Here is a 20,919-nt window from a genome sequence, read left to right as displayed (position 1 = left end):
AGTGTTTAGAAAAATATATAATATTTATCAGGATAATTGTGGGTCAAAACGAATAAAGATGCAATGTGAAATTGTAGAGATATCACTGAAAAGTGATATAAAGTGTCTTAAGTCTTTAAAAAGCAAACAGCGTCTCTTTCAAGCACAAAGTACCTGGTTTGGAGTGGAAAATCTCCGCAAAGGGCCGCAGAAGAAGATATACATGGAAAAATGGTGTGTGTGTCGATCTCTCCCCAACACACACGGACTTGCGTCGTTATTTTTCACGCGGGGGAAGTCCTGCGTCATTTTCCAGTGCACGGACAGTCTCTTTCTGTGGATCACGGGGATTACCAGATGTCCCTGGTCTGTGCGTGGATTCTCCTGCTGGTTTTCCGTCTGCGCGTCATTCCGTGGGGCTGTGTGTCGAAGTTTCGCTCTTACGGCAGGCATCGTGTCGATTTCTCCTCTGGAAGTCGGGCGGCGTTGTCCTTGCAAAGCAGTGCGTCGACGTTCCGGTCGCCCGAAGGTGTCGCGTCGATCGGCGTCGGTGTGCGGAGTTTTTCTTGTTGCGGAACAAGGTGTGCATCGAAATTTTCGGCGCACGAAGAGTTCAAATGAAAAAGAGAAGTCTTTTTGGTCTTGAGACTTAAGGGAACAGGGGGCAAGCTCTATCCAAGCCCTTGGAGAGCACTTTCACAGCCAGACAAGAGTTCAGCAAGGCAGCAGGCCAACAGCAAGGCAGCAGTCCTTTGTAGAAAGCAGTCGGGTGAGTCCTTTAGGCAGCCAGGCAGTTCTCCTTGGCAGGATGCAGGTTCTGGTTGAGGTTTCTTCTCCAGCAAGTGTCTGATGAGGTAGGGCAGAGGCCCTGTTTTATACCCAAATGTGCCTTTGAAGTGGGGGAGACTTCAAAGAGTGGCTTAGAAGTGCACCAGGTGCCCTTTCAGTTCAATCCTGTCTGCCAGGGTCCCAGTAGAGGGTGTGGCAGTCCTTTGTGTGAGAGTAGGCCTTCCACCTTCCCAGCCCAGGAAGACCCATTCAAAATGCAGATGTATGCAAGTGAGGCTGAGTACCCTGTGTTTGGGGTGTGTCTGAGTGAATGCACAAGGAGCTGTCAACTAAGTCCAGCCAGATGTGGATTGTAAGGCACAGAAAGATTTAAGTGCAAAGAAATGCTCACTTTCTAAAAGTGGCATTTCTAGAATAGTAATATTAAATCCATCTTCACCAGTCAGCAGGATTTTGTATTACCATTCTGGCCATACTAAATATGACCTTCCTACTCCTTTCAGATCAGCAGCTACACTTCAATACTGTAGGAGGGCAGCCCCAATGTTAGCCCATGAAGGGAGCAGGCCTCACAGTAGTGCAAAAACGAATTTAGGAGTTTTACACTACCACGACATGTAAACTACTCCGGTACATGTCCTGCCTTTCTCCCACACAGCACCCTGCTCTAGGGGTTACCTAGGGCACACATTAGAGGTGACTTATATGTGGAGAAAGGGGAGGTTTAGGCTTGGCAAGTACTTTTAAATGCCAAGTTGAGGTGACAGTAAAACTGCACACATAGGCCTTGCAATGGCAGACCTGAGACAAGGAAAAGGGGCTACTTAAGTGGGTGGCACAACCAGTGCTGCAGGCCCACTAGTAGCATTTAATCTACAGGCCCTAGACACATAGAGCGCACATTACTAGGGACTTATAAATAAATTAAATAGTCCAATCAGGTATGAATTAAGGTTACCATGTTTTAAAGCGAGAGAGCATATGCACTTTAGCACTGGTTAGCAGTGGTAAAGAGCGCAGAGTCTAAAAGCCAGCAAAAGCAGTGTCCAAAAAGTGGAGGGAGGCAGGCAAAAAGTTAGGGGTGACCACCCTAAGGCTGTCAGGTCTCACACTCGGCAGGTATTTGTAAATGCCAAGTCGAAGTGGCAGTGAAACTGCACACACAGACCTAGCAATGGCAGGCCTGAGACATGCTTAAGGGGCTACTTATGTGGGTGGCACAAAAAGTGCTGCAGGCCCACTAGTATCATTCAATTTTACAGGCCCTGGGCACATGTTGTGTACTTTACTAGGGACTTAAAAGTAAATCAGATATGCCAATTGGGAATGAACTAATGTCGCCATGTTTAAGGGAGACTGCATATGCACTTTGGCACTGGTTAACAGTGCTAAAGTGCACAGAGTCCTAAAACCAGCAACAACAGTGTCAGAAAAGTGGAGGGAGGCAGGCAATAAAATGGGGGATGACCACCCTAAGGCTGTCAGGCTAATACCTACATTTAAAAGGAACTTTTAAGCCAGTCAATAAAGGTTAGATTGATAGAATTTGCACTTCAAGCATGTGGATGCAATCATCAAGTTATGTTTTGCATTGTCACTGTAGTGGTGGCGGCTCACTATTTGCTGCATTCTTCTAGTGACATTTAACTAATAGGCCCTGGCGGCACTTGGTACAATATACCAGTAGTTTATAGCTAGGTTAAATATGCAATTAGGAGTAGACACTATTTCAACCTATTTCAGGGTTCAGGGCACATGCTTCGTGGACTGGTTAGCATATTTCCAGTGCATAAAGTTAAAAAGAAAACAGAAGCACCAGTACAAAAATGGGGGTGATTGTGCCAAAAATAGGCATTTACTTACATGCCAACTCCATCAATGAAAGGTGAGGAACATCTCAACCATCCCCTCCTTGAGGCTTCTAAATTTCTATGGCTTTTTCTCTGAAGTCAGCTCTGTTGGAGGGGTCAATTGGTGCTGTTGATTTGAGAGGCTTCCAAGCTGTGATTGTCTGTATCTTGGGCTGCAAAGGCTGCATATGTTCCCTTCAACTTGATGGCCCAGGAACACTAAAGGCCCATGCCCTATCTGGCCTTTGATACTCAGTCCTGCCTGTTTCAGGGCCTGAAGCACCTCCTTGTGGTAGGCCATGTAAACCTGCCATGTAAAGCTAAAGTCAACAAGATCATTTATGCCACAGTAACGTTCTCTAGCTCAGACAGTACCTTGCTTCCCAATCACTGGAAAGTGCCAGGAGTACTTCTCAACCCAAAGAGCACGGTTTCAAACTGGAAGTGGCCCTCACGAGTCAAATAACCATCAGCCTTAGCACAAAAAATGAGAATTATTTGCCAAAAAGAGGCATTTCCTTACTCTGGGCAAGACAATTTTATATTGAAATTTAGCATAGATATGTTCCAGTATGAGGGAGGGAGGCTGTAGGGAGGTGTCATGATTTAAAAAAAAAATCCTCAATGAATTCAGAGAGGTTTGTCACCATCCAATCAATTTCTCACACTTTTCAAAATCTAGAAATGTATGATTTGATTCACAGGCACTGCAGTATTTTGCCTTTTACCTGAGGGTTCAGGGGTCTTGTACCATGGAATATAACCTCCAAGACTACGTTTCCACTCACCTTCTCTCTGAAGTTATCCACCCATGATGCAGCTTGAGATTTTCACCTTCCACTACTTTTAGCCCAAAGTAAGTTGTTTTGCCGGATATCCTATGATAGACTTAAACAATCTTAGCAGCTATACTTTAGGCTGGAACATATGTTTAGTGTTGGAATATGGCTCTCTCTGAAGGATCACCCCAAATCTTTTGCCTGACGCATCCTCTTTCTCTGACCTTGTTTTTTGTTGGCTTTAGGGATCTGAGCACTTTACCACTGCTAATCAGGGCTAAAGTGCATGTGTTCTCTCCCCTATGCATGGTACCATTGTTTCCTATCCAACTGGCATATTGCATGTACTTATAAGTCCCTAGTAGAGTGCACTACATGTGCCCAGGGTCTGTAAATTAAATACTACTAATGGGCCGGTGGCACTGATTGTGCCACCCCCTTAAAAAGCCTGTTAACCATGTCTCAGGCCTGCCATTGCAGAAGCTATGTGGGCAGTTTTAAACTGCCATTCCAACCCGGTAAGTTAAACCTTTCGCCAGGCCTTTCTTAATACATATGTCACCCCCAAGGTAGGCCCTGGACATCCCATGAGCAGGGTGTAGTATATTTAAAAAGTAGGGCATGTACTTTTAAGTTTTTCATGTCCTGGTAGTAAAAAAAATCGTAGTTGTTTGTCACTACTGAGAGGCCTATCTCTCGAACTGGATAACATTAGGAATGCCTTATTAGAATATGTAAGTATAATTTCCAATAGGAACGAGATGGGACCCCCAAATCGGTGTCTCTGGATTCACAATGTAAAATCACAACTTCTGGTGAAGTCATACTTTAAATTGTAATTCTGAAAATGTCCCTTTTAGAAAGTTGGCATTTTCTTGAAACATTTGGTGTCTTCTGCCCGTCTCCAAAACACGTCTTGTCACGGTTTCGGGCGGGTCTGATCAGGACTTTGGTTGGGACACCCCTTGAGGTCACCGAATATCCTAAAGAGGTAGTACACTGGGGCAGAGGAGCAGCTAAAGGCATACACGGAAAGGACAGCTATGGATAGGCACAGGAAACAGGAAAGTAAAAGCAGAGCAACCCTTGTGCGAACAAACAGGAAACAGATTACCAGTGGACAAACACGCTGGGGTTGTACACAGAGTAAGGCGCAGAACCTCCCACAGTGACAGGGAATCTCAATGCCTCTGTGCAGTTTGCTCTTACAGATAGTCACCCTGCCAGCCCCATAGAAAGGAGGCAGCAGAAGTGATTCTGTCTCTGGACCCTAGAGCACAAACAAGGATAGTACTTACATACACAGGACACGCTCTTGTGGGTCCAGCTGGAAACACAGTGGCGATTCCTGAGAAAACAGCAATAGCACACTGTCACTGTTAGGCACGAAATACAACGTATAACACTGGACAAGGATGGGGGCTGGAATTGCCTCCTGGAAACCAGGAGCCAACCCCAGTACACAGGAGGACACGTATACACTGGTGAAGACTGATAGAACACTTACCAGACACAAAGAACCAAGAAGAAACAGAAACAGAAGGGAACAAACAAAGAGGCAGAGGCAAGAACTAGGAACAGGCTCAGGCTGAAGCAAAGGCGGGACTAGGACTTGAAAACAGGGCGCAAACTTCTGGCTGGGACAGACAGAGACAGGACTGGGAAACTGAGAACAGGCTCTGGCTGGAACAGGCAAGGACAGGACTGGAATACAGGGAGTAGGAAATGAGCAGTAAACAGGACTGGGAAACAGAGAGAAGGTTCAGGCTGAAACAAGGCAGGAGCAGGGCAGAGAAACAGGGAGCAGGCTTTGGAAGAAACAAACAGGTACAAGGCTAAGAAGTAGGGAGCAGACTCTGGCTGGAACAATCAGGAGCAGGGCAGAGAAACAGGAAACAGGGATCAGGCTGGAACAGAACAGGACAGGAACAAAACTGGAACACCATCCGACAAGGGGTCTGTAACACAAAGGAATTGAAGTCCGATGCACGACAAGGATCTTGAGGAAATGGCTGCTTATAAGCAGTTCCAAGCTGGGCTGCACAGGAGAGGTTTCAGGTGTGTGTGGTTTCGGACACTTGCAAGTCCTGGAGGAGAGGATCCAGTGAAAAGGAGCAACTGGACTTCTCCCATTGAAAACAATGGGAAACAGAATCCGGGGTTTCCTGACTACCAAGCTGTGCATTATGGGATTTGCAGTCCCAAGAAGCAAATGTAGTCCAACACAAGTGTACCATGGAGAAACAAACAGGAGTCAGCAAGGGACTCTAGATAGGTGTTCAAGGTGATTCCCAGGCTTCTGACAGTCCCCTTACAGCGCCCCCTGGAAATGGGACGACCGAGTCGTAACAGTATACCCCCTCCCACCAGTCTGCTCAAGAAGAGAAGGCGATCCTTTGGCTGAAAAAAGTTGAAGAGGAACAGCCATTGCAAGAAAATCCAACACCAACCTTGGTGGATAAGTTTACAGTCCTGCCATAGGTGAAACTTCCAATGAGCAAAGCATGTATTAATACCCATATGGGCTCCGATGTCTGTTTCTGCAGCAGTATTTGCAATGGTTGTCGTCTGAGGCTTGCAAAGCATAGAGACTTGGGAGACATGGGTAACTGGTGTTCTCAAGGTAAACATGAAAAAGTCAGAATTTTCTTTAGTTTTGGATGACTTTGGAGTATCAATCACAGGATCAACAAGAGTTTTTAAGTCTTTAGAAACTGGATTAACATCTGAAAATGTAGAAGTTCCACAAACTAATTCTTTAGGGTGATCTTCAGACAAGACTGGGATTTCTTCATTGCAAGTGCTCTGTGGTGTGTTCGTGGTATCAGAAATGGTTTCTTTGCAAAGCGTTTCTACTACAGGTAGTTGATCTTCAGCTCTGTTAACACTGAAAGGTTGTTCTTTGAATTGAAATAGAACTGGAGTCTCTTCAGAAATCGCCTCTACATTGTTATCTAAAGCTTCAGCTTTAGCCTTTGAATTGATGATGGTTTCTTGCAATAAAACACTAAGAACAGTACTTATCATCAGATCTTCGAATACAAGATTCAAATTCAAGTCTTTAGTTTTAGTGGGACATATTATATCTTTCAGTACTTGAGCTTCGGTTTCAGATTGCTGGGTTTCAGGAGTCTTTAATTTCAGGGACACAGCAGGTGACGTTGGTGTGGCTGATTTTACATCAAGATGAGATACCGGTAGCTCAGAGATCTGTTCTTCACTAATTGTGGAGCTGAAAACAGGATACACATTGGCAGGGATCAGCAGGTCAGGATCAGTGGTTGAGGCTGCAACTGTGTCCAGTTCTAGGAGAAGGCGCTCATTTCTTATGACAGGCTGTTTAGTTTCAGATTGCTGGCTTTCTTCCTTTTCTGAAATCTCCACGGTTTGCTTTGACACAGAAGAGATTTTTAAACTTTCTGAGAAGTCCATTACAATCTTAGTAACTGCGGGGATTTCTTCACAGTCAGAAAAATCCATGAATTCACTTGAAACAGGAACTGTCTCTTCATTATCTGAAAATTCTATGATATTGTTTGAAAGAGCAGGCGTATCCCCACAATCTGAAAATTCTGGTGTGTGCGCCATTTGAACAGCACTATCTGCAGGTTTGTTCACGGCAAGGCAGGAACCACTGTCATCACTAGATTCAGATTCTTCAACACTGTTGCACAACTTGCCATAAATCTCCAGTAAAGTCATATCTTGGTTTCTTAAGGTGCAGCTATTGGAGTCTGCATCAGAACTCCCTTCTTCCTTTGGCTTTTTTTGTTCTGATAGAGGGGCTGAGACACTTCCTTCTGAAGACTCTGATCTATCCTTTGAATCAAGAGGTGTCAAATCTCTCAGAGATGTCAGAGATTCAGTCAACTGCACAGGGATATTCTCTGGAAAACTACAAGCTGAGAGAGAGTCTGAAGAAGAGGCTGATATATTTATAACTGGAGCAGTCTCTTGACTGTCATAAATAGAAGGGACAATCTGCTCGATAGAAGTCTTTGGAGAGGCACACAAAGTAGCATACTGTTCTTTAAGCCAAAGCTGGTGATCATTTTCTTTTTTCAGGTTTTCAAATTGCCTTGCAGTAGTTTCCATCAGCTGCTCTGTTACTTCTTCTACCTTACAGATAAACAGAATGTCTGGTTCTGCCAACAGTGAAATATGCATTGATGAAAAGAGCCCATGTGCAAGATTTCTTGTGTATGTTACAACATATTCATCATAGAAGTCTGATATCTGCCTTTTAATCTGCCAAAACTGCTCTTTTAGTGTGTGTATGTCCATATTGTTATCAAACCCACTCAGAATAGAAAAGGGTTTAGCAGAGCTTTTAGGGATTGAGACTGGTGTATTATCATCTAGTTTGGGAAGAGCACAAGCCTTATGAGTGGAGCTAAGGAATCCCACAGTCTTTACTGATCCATTTGATACAGGGTCTAGCCTGCTGACTTGAAAGCTCTGAGGGACTGAAAGGTCTTTATAAGAGTCAGCACTGCACTTTGAATTCTGAGAAACTGGCCTAGATGGGCTGAAGCACTCAACAGAAAACAAGGGAATCCCTATTGTGGCTTCTTGAACAGTGTCAGGGTTCTTTGTTTTGGCAGAGTGCTGGAAGTGAATTTGGGATGCGCTAGCATGAGGCAAGGAATTAACCAGTTTTTCTTGAGTGTGAGTGTCTTGTGCAGAGGTAGCAAAAGCACTTCCACGGTTACGAACATTCTTACTGGCTTCAGCTAATAGATATTGCAAAAACTCATTACGTCCTTGTAATTCTTCTACAGACAGGGACTGGGGGTCATAGCCACAAATAACATAATAGTCTATCATTGAAAGATTAGCGAGCCACTCAGTATAGTACTGAACTTGCAAGTTATGGTTTTCTTTAACAAGTCTATCCTTTAAACTAAAGTCTTTTTTAGAGGATTTCAGAGAATGAATAGGCTTAGAAAGGGGTGTCTTAACATGATAGGAAAGCCCTTTAGGTTTGTGTGTGCCTTTACTGCCAGGGGAGCTTGAAATGTTTGGGTCGTGCATTCTGTCACGGTTTCGGGCGGGTCTGATCAGGACTTTGGTTGGGACACCCCTTGAGGTCACCGAATATCCTAAAGAGGTAGTACACTGGGGCAGAGGAGCAGCTAAAGGCATACACGGAAAGGACAGCTATGGATAGGCACAGGAAACAGGAAAGTAAAAGCAGAGCAACCCTTGTGCGAACAAACAGGAAACAGATTACCAGTGGACAAACACGCTGGGGTTGTACACAGAGTAAGGCGCAGAACCTCCCACAGTGACAGGGAATCTCAATGCCTCTGTGCAGTTTGCTCTTACAGATAGTCACCCTGCCAGCCCCATAGAAAGGAGGCAGCAGAAGTGATTCTGTCTCTGGACCCTAGAGCACAAACAAGGATAGTACTTACATACACAGGACACGCTCTTGTGGGTCCAGCTGGAAACACAGTGGCGATTCCTGAGAAAACAGCAATAGCACACTATCACTGTTAGGCACGAAATACAACGTATAACACTGGACAAGGATGGGGGCTGGAATTGCCTCCTGGAAACCAGGAATGAAACCCCAGTACACAGGAGGACACGCATACACTGGTGAAGACTGATAGAACACTTACCAGACACAAAGAACCAAGAAGAAACAGAAACAGAAGGGAACAAACAAAGAGGCAGAGGCAAGAACTAGGAACAGGCTCAGGCTGAAGCAAAGGCGGGACTAGGACTTGAAAACAGGGCGCAAACTTCTGGCTGGGACAGACAGAGACAGGACTGGGAAACTGAGAACAGGCTCTGGCTGGAACAGGCAAGGACAGGACTGGAATACAGGGAGTAGGAAATGAGCAGTAAACAGGACTGGGAAACAGAGAGAAGGTTCAGGCTGAAACAAGGCAGGAGCAGGGCAGAGAAACAGGGAGCAGGCTTTGGAAGAAACAAACAGGTACAAGGCTAAGAAGTAGGGAGCAGACTCTGGCTGGAACAATCAGGAGCAGGGCAGAGAAACAGGAAACAGGGATCAGGCTGGAACAGAACAGGACAGGAACAAAACTGGAACACCATCCGACAAGGGGTCTGTAACACAAAGGAATTGAAGTCCGATGCACGACAAGGATCTTGAGGAAATGGCTGCTTATAAGCAGTTCCAAGCTGGGATGCACAGGAGAGGTTTCAGGTGTGTGTGGTTTCGGACACTTGCAAGTCCTGGAGGAGAGGATCCAGTGAAAAGGAGCAACTGGACTTCTCCCATTGAAAACAATGGGAAACAGAATCCGGGTTTTCCTGACTACCAAGCTGTGCATTATGGGATTTGCAGTCCCAAGAAGCAAATGTAGTCCAACACAAGTGTACCATGGAGAAAGGAGAAACAAACAGGAGTCAGCAAGGGACTCTAGATAGGTGTTCAAGGTGATTCCCAGGCTTCTGACAGTCCCCTTACAGCGCCCCCTGGAAATGGGACGACCGAGTCGTAACACGTCTGGGGTGGAGTGTCATCTAGACTTTGTGCATCCCCTTTAGACAGCTACACACAAAGGGAGCTTAGGTGTGACTGGTAGGCCATTAACATCCTGATGGACCACCCGAGGCAGGATGGGGGGGAGGAGCTGACACACCCGATTTGGCAGTGTAATGTATTTTCAAATTGTGAGTTCAGAGACACCAAGCTCCATATTTCAATCTGCTCCCAAAGGGGAAACTGCACTTCAAAGATTTTTTTAAGGCAGCCCCCATGTTAACCTATGAGAGAGATAGGGCTTGCAACAGTTAAAAAATGAATTTGGCAGTATTTCACTGTCAGGACATGTAAAATACATTAGTATGTGTCCTACCTTCAACATACATGACACCCTGCCCATGGTGCCACCGAGGGCCTACCTTATGGGTGCCTTACATGTATAAAAAGGGAAGGGTTGGCCTGACAAGTGGATACGCTTGCCGGGTTGAATTGGCAGTTTAAAACTGCACACACAGACACTCCAATGGCAGGCCTGAGCCATGTTTACAATGCTACTCATGTGGGTGGCACAACTAGTGCTGCAGGCCCACTAGTAGCATTTGCTTTATAGGCCTTGGGCACATCTAGTGCACTTTACTAGGGACTTATTGGTAAATCATAAATGCCACTCATGGAAAATACATTTACATATACAATTTGCACAAGGAACACTTGCTCTTTAGCTCTGATCAGCAGTGGTAAGGTGTGCAGAGTACCAAAAACAGAGTCCAACAAACAGCAACAACCTGGGAAGTCGAGGCAACAAGTTAGGGGAGACCATGTCAAGGATGCCAGCTCTAACAGAAATGCTTTAGGTATTACAATTTTGATCACATCAAGATTACTTCAGGTGTGTCACACTTTTGTAATAAATATAGAACATTAGCAATCTAGTTGTTTATTGGACTACGATGGGGAGGCAGATGTCAGGGGCAAGGACTTGGATAATTAAGGGCAGGGAGGAGGGTGCGGAGGCAACAATTTGACCATGCTGGTCAGATGGGAGGGGCAGTGTCAGCACAAGGGACCTTGGAGGGCAGTTAAAGGGGGCAGCAGCATCAATCCATCCATGCAGGACAGGCAAGAGAGGGTGAGGCAATATAACAGATCACTGAGGGCAGAAGGTAAAGGCAATGGCAGTACAACCATAAATGCCAAAAGGCCCAATTCAGGCAGGAGACTCCTGTTGTTTTTAAGCCCAAAGGGGTTTCATTTTATGTGTCTCCTACCTAAATCTCCTCATTTTCATTAGAGGTCAATGAGGAAAATCGGTTTCCCAGGTGTTATGGGTAGAAAGTAGAAAAAAAAAAAAAAAACATAGAAATTCAATTAAAAAACAGGTTACAGAGACTTAACAGTTAAGATCACATTGCAAACATACAAAACCATAGAAATTCAGCAGTTATAGTTATAGTTAATTATTTCAAGTAACTATAGCCCATGTCCTTGGTTAACTATAATTCACACCCTTGCAATGCACTGCTAATTACCGCAGATTTTACAGCACTTATGACATCTTTTATATCTTTATTGATTGTATCACTGTACCCTTTGCAGTAACATTATTGATGGGAAAACTGTGCATGGTGTGGGCTTGAGTTATAGTTACCTTACTGCATGTATAGTTACTTGAAATAGATTTTTTATGGTTTTGTATGTTTAAAATGTGAGTCTATCTATAATGTCCCTGTAACCTTTGCTTTTTTAAAGTGAATTTCTATCTTTTAAGTCGATTTTCTAACTACAATGTCATTGTAACCCCTATTTTTTTTTTTTTAGTGAATTTCTAATTTTTTTTTAACGTAAAGTAATTTTCATTACTATAGCCCTCATTATGATTATGGCAGTCTTCAGACCGCCACCCTTGTGGTGGAGGTCGTACTGCAGCAGGGCTGGTGGTAAAGACCGCCCTATAATGAGTGGCAGTTTGGCCGAAGCCAAAACCCCACAATGCCACCAATACTGCCAGGGCTTTCAGGCCAGAGGTGGTCACTTCCGGGCCGGCGGCAGCCAAGAGACTGCCAGCAGTATTATAACCCTGCAGACTGCCAGGCTTTCTGTGGCGGTCACACCACCACGAAAAACCTAACACCTGGCAAGAGGAATCACCATTCCTGTTGCTGGCACTCTGTCCCCCCCATGCCCACACACATGCATGCACCCCCCATTCTACACACATGCAGACACCCCCTACTTCTATGCACATGCACGCACCCTCCCCCACTCACTTAAACATACGCACTCCCCTCCACAGTCATGCACACACCATCACCCCTCAACTTGCATTCACGCACTCCCCCACTGCATCCATCCATTCACTCACTCCTCCGCATTCATGCGCACACACTCCCCTTTTCACATTCATACACACACTCCCCCTCTTCGCATTCATGCAAACACACACTTCCCCCTCTGCATTCATGCACAAACCAAGACTTTGCATCCATTCACCCACCCAGACACCCGCATTCGCACACATACATGCACACACCACACACATGCACCCCCCACACCCTTCCTTTCAGATGATCAACTTACCCATTTCCGGTGAGTTGGTCGTCCGTATCATAATACGGCAGGTGGAGTCTTGTTGGCGTGTCAGTGCAGGTGGTGGAACTGCCTCTCTTACTCTATTGGCTATGCCGACTGGGTCAGATTTCCACCCGTAAACAGATGGAAATCCTACTTAACTCAAAATATGGCAGTCGTGGGACTGCAAGCACTGGTGGCTTTTTGGAGGCAGCATATATGGCGGTCTTGGAAAAAGACAGCCGAAGTCGTAATAAGGGCCTATATGTTAATTCAACCACTGCTGTGCACAACATTTAGCTGTGTGCGGCGGGGATTTCCCGTAGGGCCTGCTCTGCTTCCTGGCCCTACAGCCAACCCCCAATACCTATTAAATCTTGTGACATGCACAGGCTTTAGCCATGCACAGTGGTGTAGGCTGCAGAGCCTGGCCTGTGGCCAGTCCCTGAGACAAATCTTCTTAACCACCCAACCCCACACTGCACATGACCTTTGGACGTCCGCAGCAGGAGTTGGGCATGCGGCTTCCCTCTCCCCATCCCAATTTCAGCCCCTGTAACCCCATCCCCCTGGAGCCAACTACAATTCCAAGGTGGGGTGCATGGCCCTCCTCCTCAGGCCCATCTTGGCCCCATGCCCCAGACCCAGGGTCTGGCCTTCGATAAATGGAGAATTGGCCAATTTTGACCTTGGGGACCCAATCCCCCAGACCCGACATTAATAGATTCATTTATTTTTTCGGGAGGGGGGGCCTAGTGGCCACCCTTCCTAGGCAGATCTCAGCCCAGAGTACCCCATGCCCCGGGGCCCGGCCTTCTAAAGAATTGTTTAGGGGTAGGGAGGGCCATGCGCTATATTTTCCCCAGCTGATTTTGGCCCCGGGGATCCCATCCCCCAGGGCCCGGCCTTAATATATTTTTTGTTTTGGGAGGGTGCATGGAGCCCCCTAAAGCCAATCTCTGCCCCGTGGGCCCCATCCAATAAGGTCTGGCAATCTGTCCTGGGTGTCCCACTGTGCTCTGTGTAAAAAGGAACCATGGGGTGAGCCTGAAGGCCCCTAAGGTCCAGCCATCTACCAGCCTCCTGCAGATCCAGCATTGCTGTTGGAGAGAGGGAGCTGCTAAACATCTAGTTCCCTTTCTGTGAGAGCAATAGTTTTCCTGCCTGCATGTCTTACATTACTTCTTTAGCCCTCAGGGGTGGTGGTCTCCAGGACTGATGAGGGGCCATGTGGTGCCCCCATGCAATGTAAGTTAAGCCCAGGGGAGATGGCGGGCTCCAGGGCTGTGGGGGGGCTGCATGGCCCCCCACATACATTATTTTATTTCTTAGCTCCGGGAGGTGGCAGTCCCTGGGAGTGTGAGGGTGCCACGTGGCCCCCCCATACAATCTAAAGAAAGCCTAGAAAGGAGGTGGCCCACCCAGATGAGGATGATGATGATGATAATAATAATAATATTAATAATAATAATAAACCTCATGGAGGTGGAGGTCCATGGGGCATGAAAATGCCCTACAAGGGGTGGCCCGTGCACCACCTCCTTTATTTTAAAATGCCCCTGTGATCTAGCCTACCCGCAGGTTTCATTTAAACATTGCAGGTTTTTTTGTTTTTGTTTTTAATTTTGGCCTTTGGCTCTGTGCGATGGGGATTGGCAGCAGGACATGTCTCTGTCCGTGGATCTGTGAGTGGGTGCATGAGTATCTGAGTGGTCTGAAAGTGGGTGTGTGAATCTATGAGTGGGTCTGAGTGGGTGCATGAGTCTCTCAGTGCATGCATGAGTGATTGAATTAGTGTGTGAATGAGCCTGTGAATGTGTTTATTTTTTTATTTATTTTGTTTTGCATACCCTTGAATATTGTTGAATGACCTAGAATATTCGAGGCTATTCAAGAATATCTTGCCTGGTGAAGGAAAATCACTTTAAACCCATAATTGGACTCGAAAACACCCCTATATCACATCCCGGGGGCCTGACCCCTTATACCATTTATCCTTTCTATTTTTAGCCCCAGGGACCCTCTTTTATGACATAAAATGGCGGCTGCAAATTTCTAGTCGGGTTGTAGCCAGCCAATTACAGCGATTCTATTTGTGCACACATTTGTGAAAATTCACGAATATTAGCAATTTATTCCCAGCAAGGGATGTACAACAAATGACCAAAAGTGCAATCTGCATACCGAAAGTCAGCTCTAGTGGAAATCTATTCAGTAGTTTTTGAGAAATTTAGGGACATCCAAATTTATATATCTCTGGCCATGAAGTATTATCAAACAAATATGAGCTTCTGGAGGTAAATGCAAAGCTCTAATTGGCTGCCAACACTCCAGACCAGGTAGTGTTGACAGCCATCTTGGGCCTCAGCTTGAGCAGAGTCCCAGAAAAAAGGCTAAAAAATGGGTCCCACTGTCAGAAAGCAGAGTTTTTATCTCTGTTTCCTGAGCACAGGTATGCATGCAGATAACATAGATGAAAGCATTGCTCCAGCAACTAGACAGCTTCTGTTAAGAGGCTGCTTACTTGCTGGGGCAATGGGACTACAGGGGAGGCCTTGAGGCTCCTCCCAGGAGTAGTATAAGGGGATACCTTCCATCAAACTTTTTGACAGGTACCACGCCCCGTGGTGACATAGGCAGTGATGTGGGTGCCCCCACCCCGTGCTGACATAGGCCCTGAAGTAGGTGTGTCATGTGGATTGTGATATCATGGGGTCATGTGTTAGTCATGTGCCAGGGTCCTAGCCCCTGTGTCTAGGTCTATAGGCTATGTAAAATGAGGGCCCTGCTGGTGTGCAACCTGTTTCAGAGCCTAAGAGGAAAGGCCTGGACATGACAGACATTCAGGACGAAGTAGCTGCTTGAGGGCCTTCTCACAGGGTGGAGCATTGGGAGTGCAGGCCAAACATCCACACTGCTGGCTAATCAAAAAAGAGGGACTGGGCAAATGCTGCAGAGGTCGTGACATGTGATTAGCACCACGTGTAACCCTATCAATGTATCGGAGCCATCATGGAGAGCATGTGACCGCTATGTGTAGCAGAGGTGTACGCCCTTTTTAAACCATGGAATACATATAAGGAGTCGGCTAGAGCAGCATGCCAAACTGTGAACCACTGCTGAAATAGATTGTCAAGGCAATATGAAGTGATACAATCCATTCACCGGAAAAGTAATCTCCTCAGGGGCCCTGAACACTATCAATAGATATTATCAGACCCTAACACCTCTTGTGCTGGATGAGGATGCACAACAGACTACCCCTAAAGATGGGGGTTCTGACGTTACCGGGTTTCAAGAGGAACTTTGCCCACAGCTTGAAAAGCTCAGCCTCAAGGATTTGCCGCAACTGATATCCCCCATCAAGGTTAACAGCAGTGGCAGCGAACCCTCGAAAGACTAATTAAGTGATGCAATCAACTTCATCGGCACTGAAGATGATGAAGGTGTAGCACCACCAAATTTGCTGGTCTATGAAGACATGGGCTTTTAGGAGGACCCTGATCCAGAGGCATTCATTGTACAGCCGGCAAGTGTAAACTCTGAAGCCACTTATACACCAATGGACCTATCCGACTCGCAAGATTTCAGAGCAGCCGCTGAGTGTAGCGAAAATGCTGAGATTAGTAAAAACTCTATAGACAATTATCATGCATACACTAATATCATACTTTTAACTAATAGTATGTCTTTTGCTTCCTGTTTGAACTGTAGAAAACAACTGCTGAAAGAGATGCTCTAGAGGGGTCTACATCAAAGGTTAACAACGTAAATGTTTAATGCTTATGATGTTCCAGACAGCCTGAAAGTATTACAAGCCAGAACAAAGAGCTGCTTGAGAAATGTGTTTGCACCTACAATAGTATCGATTTTGAAAAGGAAACTCTGGGTGTACCCCACAACGGCATATGGCCTGTTTAAGAATTTGCTGCAACCGTTTTGAACACATGTGTTAAACGTGACTATTATAACCTGTGTGGCGGGCATAAAATTAGTGATCCACAGCAGGAGGCTCACAACTGTCTATACGAGTCGTACGCTGCAAGAACAATTCAACACATATGTAGCCGGTTAGACCCACACAACGTATATCAGTTGTTAAGGGTGGTGTACAGGTTGTCAGCTATGAAGAAACGTGTCCACGCCAATATGATGAAGATCTTGGCAGCAGCGGTCAATGAGATCCAATACGCTGCTGAGCCCTGCTCAAAACTTGAACATATGCAGGTGCTGAGTACCTATTTTGACAAAAGCTTGATAGAAAAGGTCATAAAGAGATGAATGTGTGATATTTTTTGTAAAAATAGAAGAATGAGGTCTTTAGCTCCATGAAAGTTGTTTTAAAAAAAACAAAAATACAGATGTCGTGGATAGCATACCATAACTGTGTTACTTAACGCTACGTACTTACTTTTAGGACGAGAATCAGAGTGTTGCGGTGCAAGATGTCTATGATATACACCCAGGCTACATCTGTATGGGGAGATTGATATATGTGCTGGTTAAAGAAAGAATAGCTGAAATACACCCTGTGACTCTGCGTTATCTGAACATTTCAGAACCTCTGGCCACACTGCAGTGTGACAGCCCTGTGTGTATTGTCAGCTGGTGTATCAATGCATGGCTACCAGCAATGGATAAATACTGGAGCTGAGACAAAGACTGTACGCGTGAGTTAAGAGTTTCGCCATTGACAGGGCTACACTGTGCTTTGGAACTCCTGACTGAAGATTATTTCACAAATAAAAGTCCTGTATTGTCTGACCTAGAACTGCATGAACTGTTGAATGCTGTCAGTATCCTGAGCATCCAGAGTTATAGGTGGGGGAGCGGGAAGTCATGTCTCGAACTATTGAGAGTACAGCTATAAAAATATCAAAGCTTGTGATGCTGAGACCTAGTAAAAGGAACTATTCTGAGTAATATGTGTAATATGTGTCGTACTATGTACACGTAGTCAAAAGGCTTCAAAGTGTCCAGCAGCATTGACAGCTATAAGCTATGTACCACAAAATGTCAAGTACACTGTGTTTATGTTGAGCTGATACACTTTTCTTTATGTTTAATAAAATGACCTTCCACAAAGCAAACGTCTTTCATTTCATGGTTGCAGTGTGTGACAGCATGACCGGGGCTGCTTTAAGGAAGCTTTATTATGATACAGTAGGGGTTGGAAACTTCGGAGGTGCTGAAGCTCTGTTCAGAATAGCTTGAGTTGAAAATGAATCTGTAAACCGATCAAGGGTGAAGACTTGGTTAGCAGGGCAAGAGGCATATTCACTCCACAAACCAGCCAGGAGACATTTTAAGAGGAGGGCTACAGTTGTTAGCACACAGCTAGATTATCAGTGGCAGGCTGACATAATCAGTCTTCAAGATCTAGCAAACCATAACAAGGGCGTAATGTATATATTAACAGTCATAGACGTATTGTCCAAGTATACTGAGGCGTTAAACATTAAAAGTGGTACTAGCTTCAACGGCCACTTTAAAGACATCTTCACGAGAGGTCGATTACCTCAAAAACTACAAACAGAGGTTGGAAAGGAATTTTTAAACAAGCCTTTTCAGAAATTACTAAAGCAGCACGCTGTTCAGCATTTTCTAATGCACACTGAGGTAAAAGCAGCTGTTGTAGAACGTTTTAACTGAACTTTAAGATCAAAGATGTGGCAATATTTCACAGAAAACAATACCTACAGATATGTGGATGTTCTATAGGCTTTTATGGATGTTTATAACGACCATAAAAATGTTGTGGCGGTACCGGCAGATAATTCGTTAATGGTGTGGAGAACTGTGTTCGGGATTCATCTTGAGGCGAAGGTCAAGAAACCTGTTTTAAAAGAAGAGGATCATGTCAGGGTTTCAAAGTTAAAGGGGGTCTTCACCAAAGGCTACCAACAGACTCTTAGTGACAAGATATTCATAGTGGAAAGTGCGGAGCTTAAAGAAAGTGGTATATATTTATGAGTTGAAGAACTACAGCGGGGAAATGGTAACTGATGTTTTTTTCAACAAAGAGCTACAAAAGGTGCCCTACGATCCGAACATTGTGTACACGGTTGAAAAGTTTCTGAAAAGGAAAGGCAGCGTAGCTAAGAGACAGGTACTGGTCAAATGGCAGGGATGGTCCAAGAAATTTAACATTTGGGTTTTGGACAGCTCGCTGCACTGGGTGTGAGGTTGTGCTGTAAGCGTATAGATGGAGACCTCACCTTTTTATATTACGCTACCATACAACACCTCGAAGATCGTGTTCCCCGACAATCAGATTTCTAATCATACGATGAAACTGGCTAAACCAGTGGACCTGAAAGGATCCTGGGATGTGGCCCTAATGGAGATACAGTACGCGAGTACGTGGAATACATTTTCAAGGCTAAATTTATCAAAAAGCACTCTCAGGACTACTTGCACTTCCCTGTGAGTTTCCCACACGGATATTACACCATCGTCGTGGCAGTGGTCGACACCATCAGCAGAGCCATAGCCGGCATTGAAGAGTATGTGAATATACGTTTGGTGTCAGATAAAGTTAGAAAAAAAGTGTTTCTTAAAGCCCCAGAGCTCGATACCAGGTTTACCTGTACCGGTAAATTACCAAGGGTTTTAGGGACCGTACAACATGTGAAAAGACAGGTGGATCCAGACCCTACATGTCCCGATATTAATGGTGGATTTTATACACTCTACGTGTATAGCGACATCGTAGAACCTCAGAGGAACTGGGATAGTTATTAACCATTGTTGAGACGGGTCCCGGGGAAGTGAGAAAATAACACAATAGTTAACATACAGCATCACAAACCTGACTACGTGGCAATTTCCCAAAACCATTTTGACACTATAACCATCATGGTCTACGGCGATCAGTCCGAGCCGGTGGCCTTTAAATACGAGAAAGTTATTGTTAAGCTTCATTTAAGGCTGTGCGAGGACTATTAGGCAGTTGCGATGGTCATTGTGAAAACATACGGGGACCCCTCTATGTACAGGGACTATTATAGAATTCAGACCGGCTATGGAGGACCGCTGTCCTACTTTCAAGGGACCCCTGTTATGTACAGGCTGGATTGGGGGGGGCTTCTTTCGGAGTTTGTTTAGAAGAGTAATGTCATTTTTGAGAAGAGGGTATTGCAAAACCTCATCTTAAAGGGGCTGCTACAAACATAGCCCATGATGTCATGGACTCTGTAACGTGGGCTGTTGTTGAGCGCATGAACAAACCACGCCAAGAAGGAGCTGGGTTGTTGTACAAAGCGCGTGCAGGAGTTAAAAGGAAGCAAAGGGCTATGAGGCGTAGGGACCCGCCACTGCGCTGTAAAAAACAGAGGACTTCTTCAAAAGGTCCACACAAAAGAAGAGTCGTAAGACAGAAGAGACCTTCCAAGAAGAAAAAGAGAGCACTCTCTAGTGCAAATATTTTTTAAATCCGCTATCATGGCCTTTGTACACTGCGCCTTGGGTGAATGCACTAAATCTGAGCTAGATTTGTTTTCTCTTAAATCCACACGGACCAGCATTGAGAACATTTTTTTCTTGGAAGTATCGCCTCTAGCTGCTCTGGCGGCGCGAGAGTTTTATGTGTCGGGGTCACGGATATGTATTTGGATCTCAACACTCTGCAACATCTCATCTGCAAAATAACCAAAGCAAACGGCACCAACATCGAGGCTGATGCTAAAGTGGTGCCGATCGCCCACCCAGTTGCAACCATGTTTAATCAAGTGGACATTAACCTGGGTGATCGACTCATCATACAAATTGATAATATGCACGCCTACAGGGCCTACATAGAGTATTCTAAATTAAAGTCGCAAAGTCCTGGACTCACAGCTTTCAGCAGGGTTCTTCTACAAACATACTCAAGAGTGTTTTGAGGGCACCGCGTTGGATGGGGATAATAATTGTTTTATAAAAAGAGTCAACTTCGCCGCCGGCAGTAGACTGTTTGACCTTTTGGGGTGCATACATTCAGACCTATTCTTCCAAGATGAGCTAATCGTCAACTGTATAGATCTTAAGATCAAACTCAACCGCAACAAGGACGCGTTCTGTCTCATCAGCGGCGATGCGGGACAGCATAAACTGGTTATATTGTCCGCAAGCCTATTTGTAAAGAGAGTGAAAGTGTTACTGAGTGTTAGACTGGCCCACACCAAAGCTTTACAACTATCAAGCGCCAAGTACGCCATTGAAAGAGTGGCTCTGAAGATATTCAGCGTCCCCGCTGGTACTAAATTAACACAGCAGCAAAATCTATTTCTGGGGCAACTCTCGAAACTTATCATCATAGGGTTTGTGGAAAATACAGCTTTTAGCGGGCTCTATACCTCTAACCCTTTCAAATTCAAGCACTACGACATCAAATACGCTGGTTTGGTCCACGAGGTAGCAGTTATCCCCGCAAAACCATTCACCCCAAGTTTTGGAAAATCCAGTTTTGGCAGGGAATATTTTGGGCTGGTCTCGATAACGGGGAAACTTCTGC

The sequence above is a fragment of the Pleurodeles waltl genome, chromosome 2_1, assembly GCF_031143425.1.
Source record: "Pleurodeles waltl isolate 20211129_DDA chromosome 2_1, aPleWal1.hap1.20221129, whole genome shotgun sequence".
NCBI classification, from domain to species: Eukaryota; Metazoa; Chordata; class Amphibia; order Caudata; family Salamandridae; genus Pleurodeles; species Pleurodeles waltl.
Note: the sequence above shows the minus strand (reverse complement) of the source record.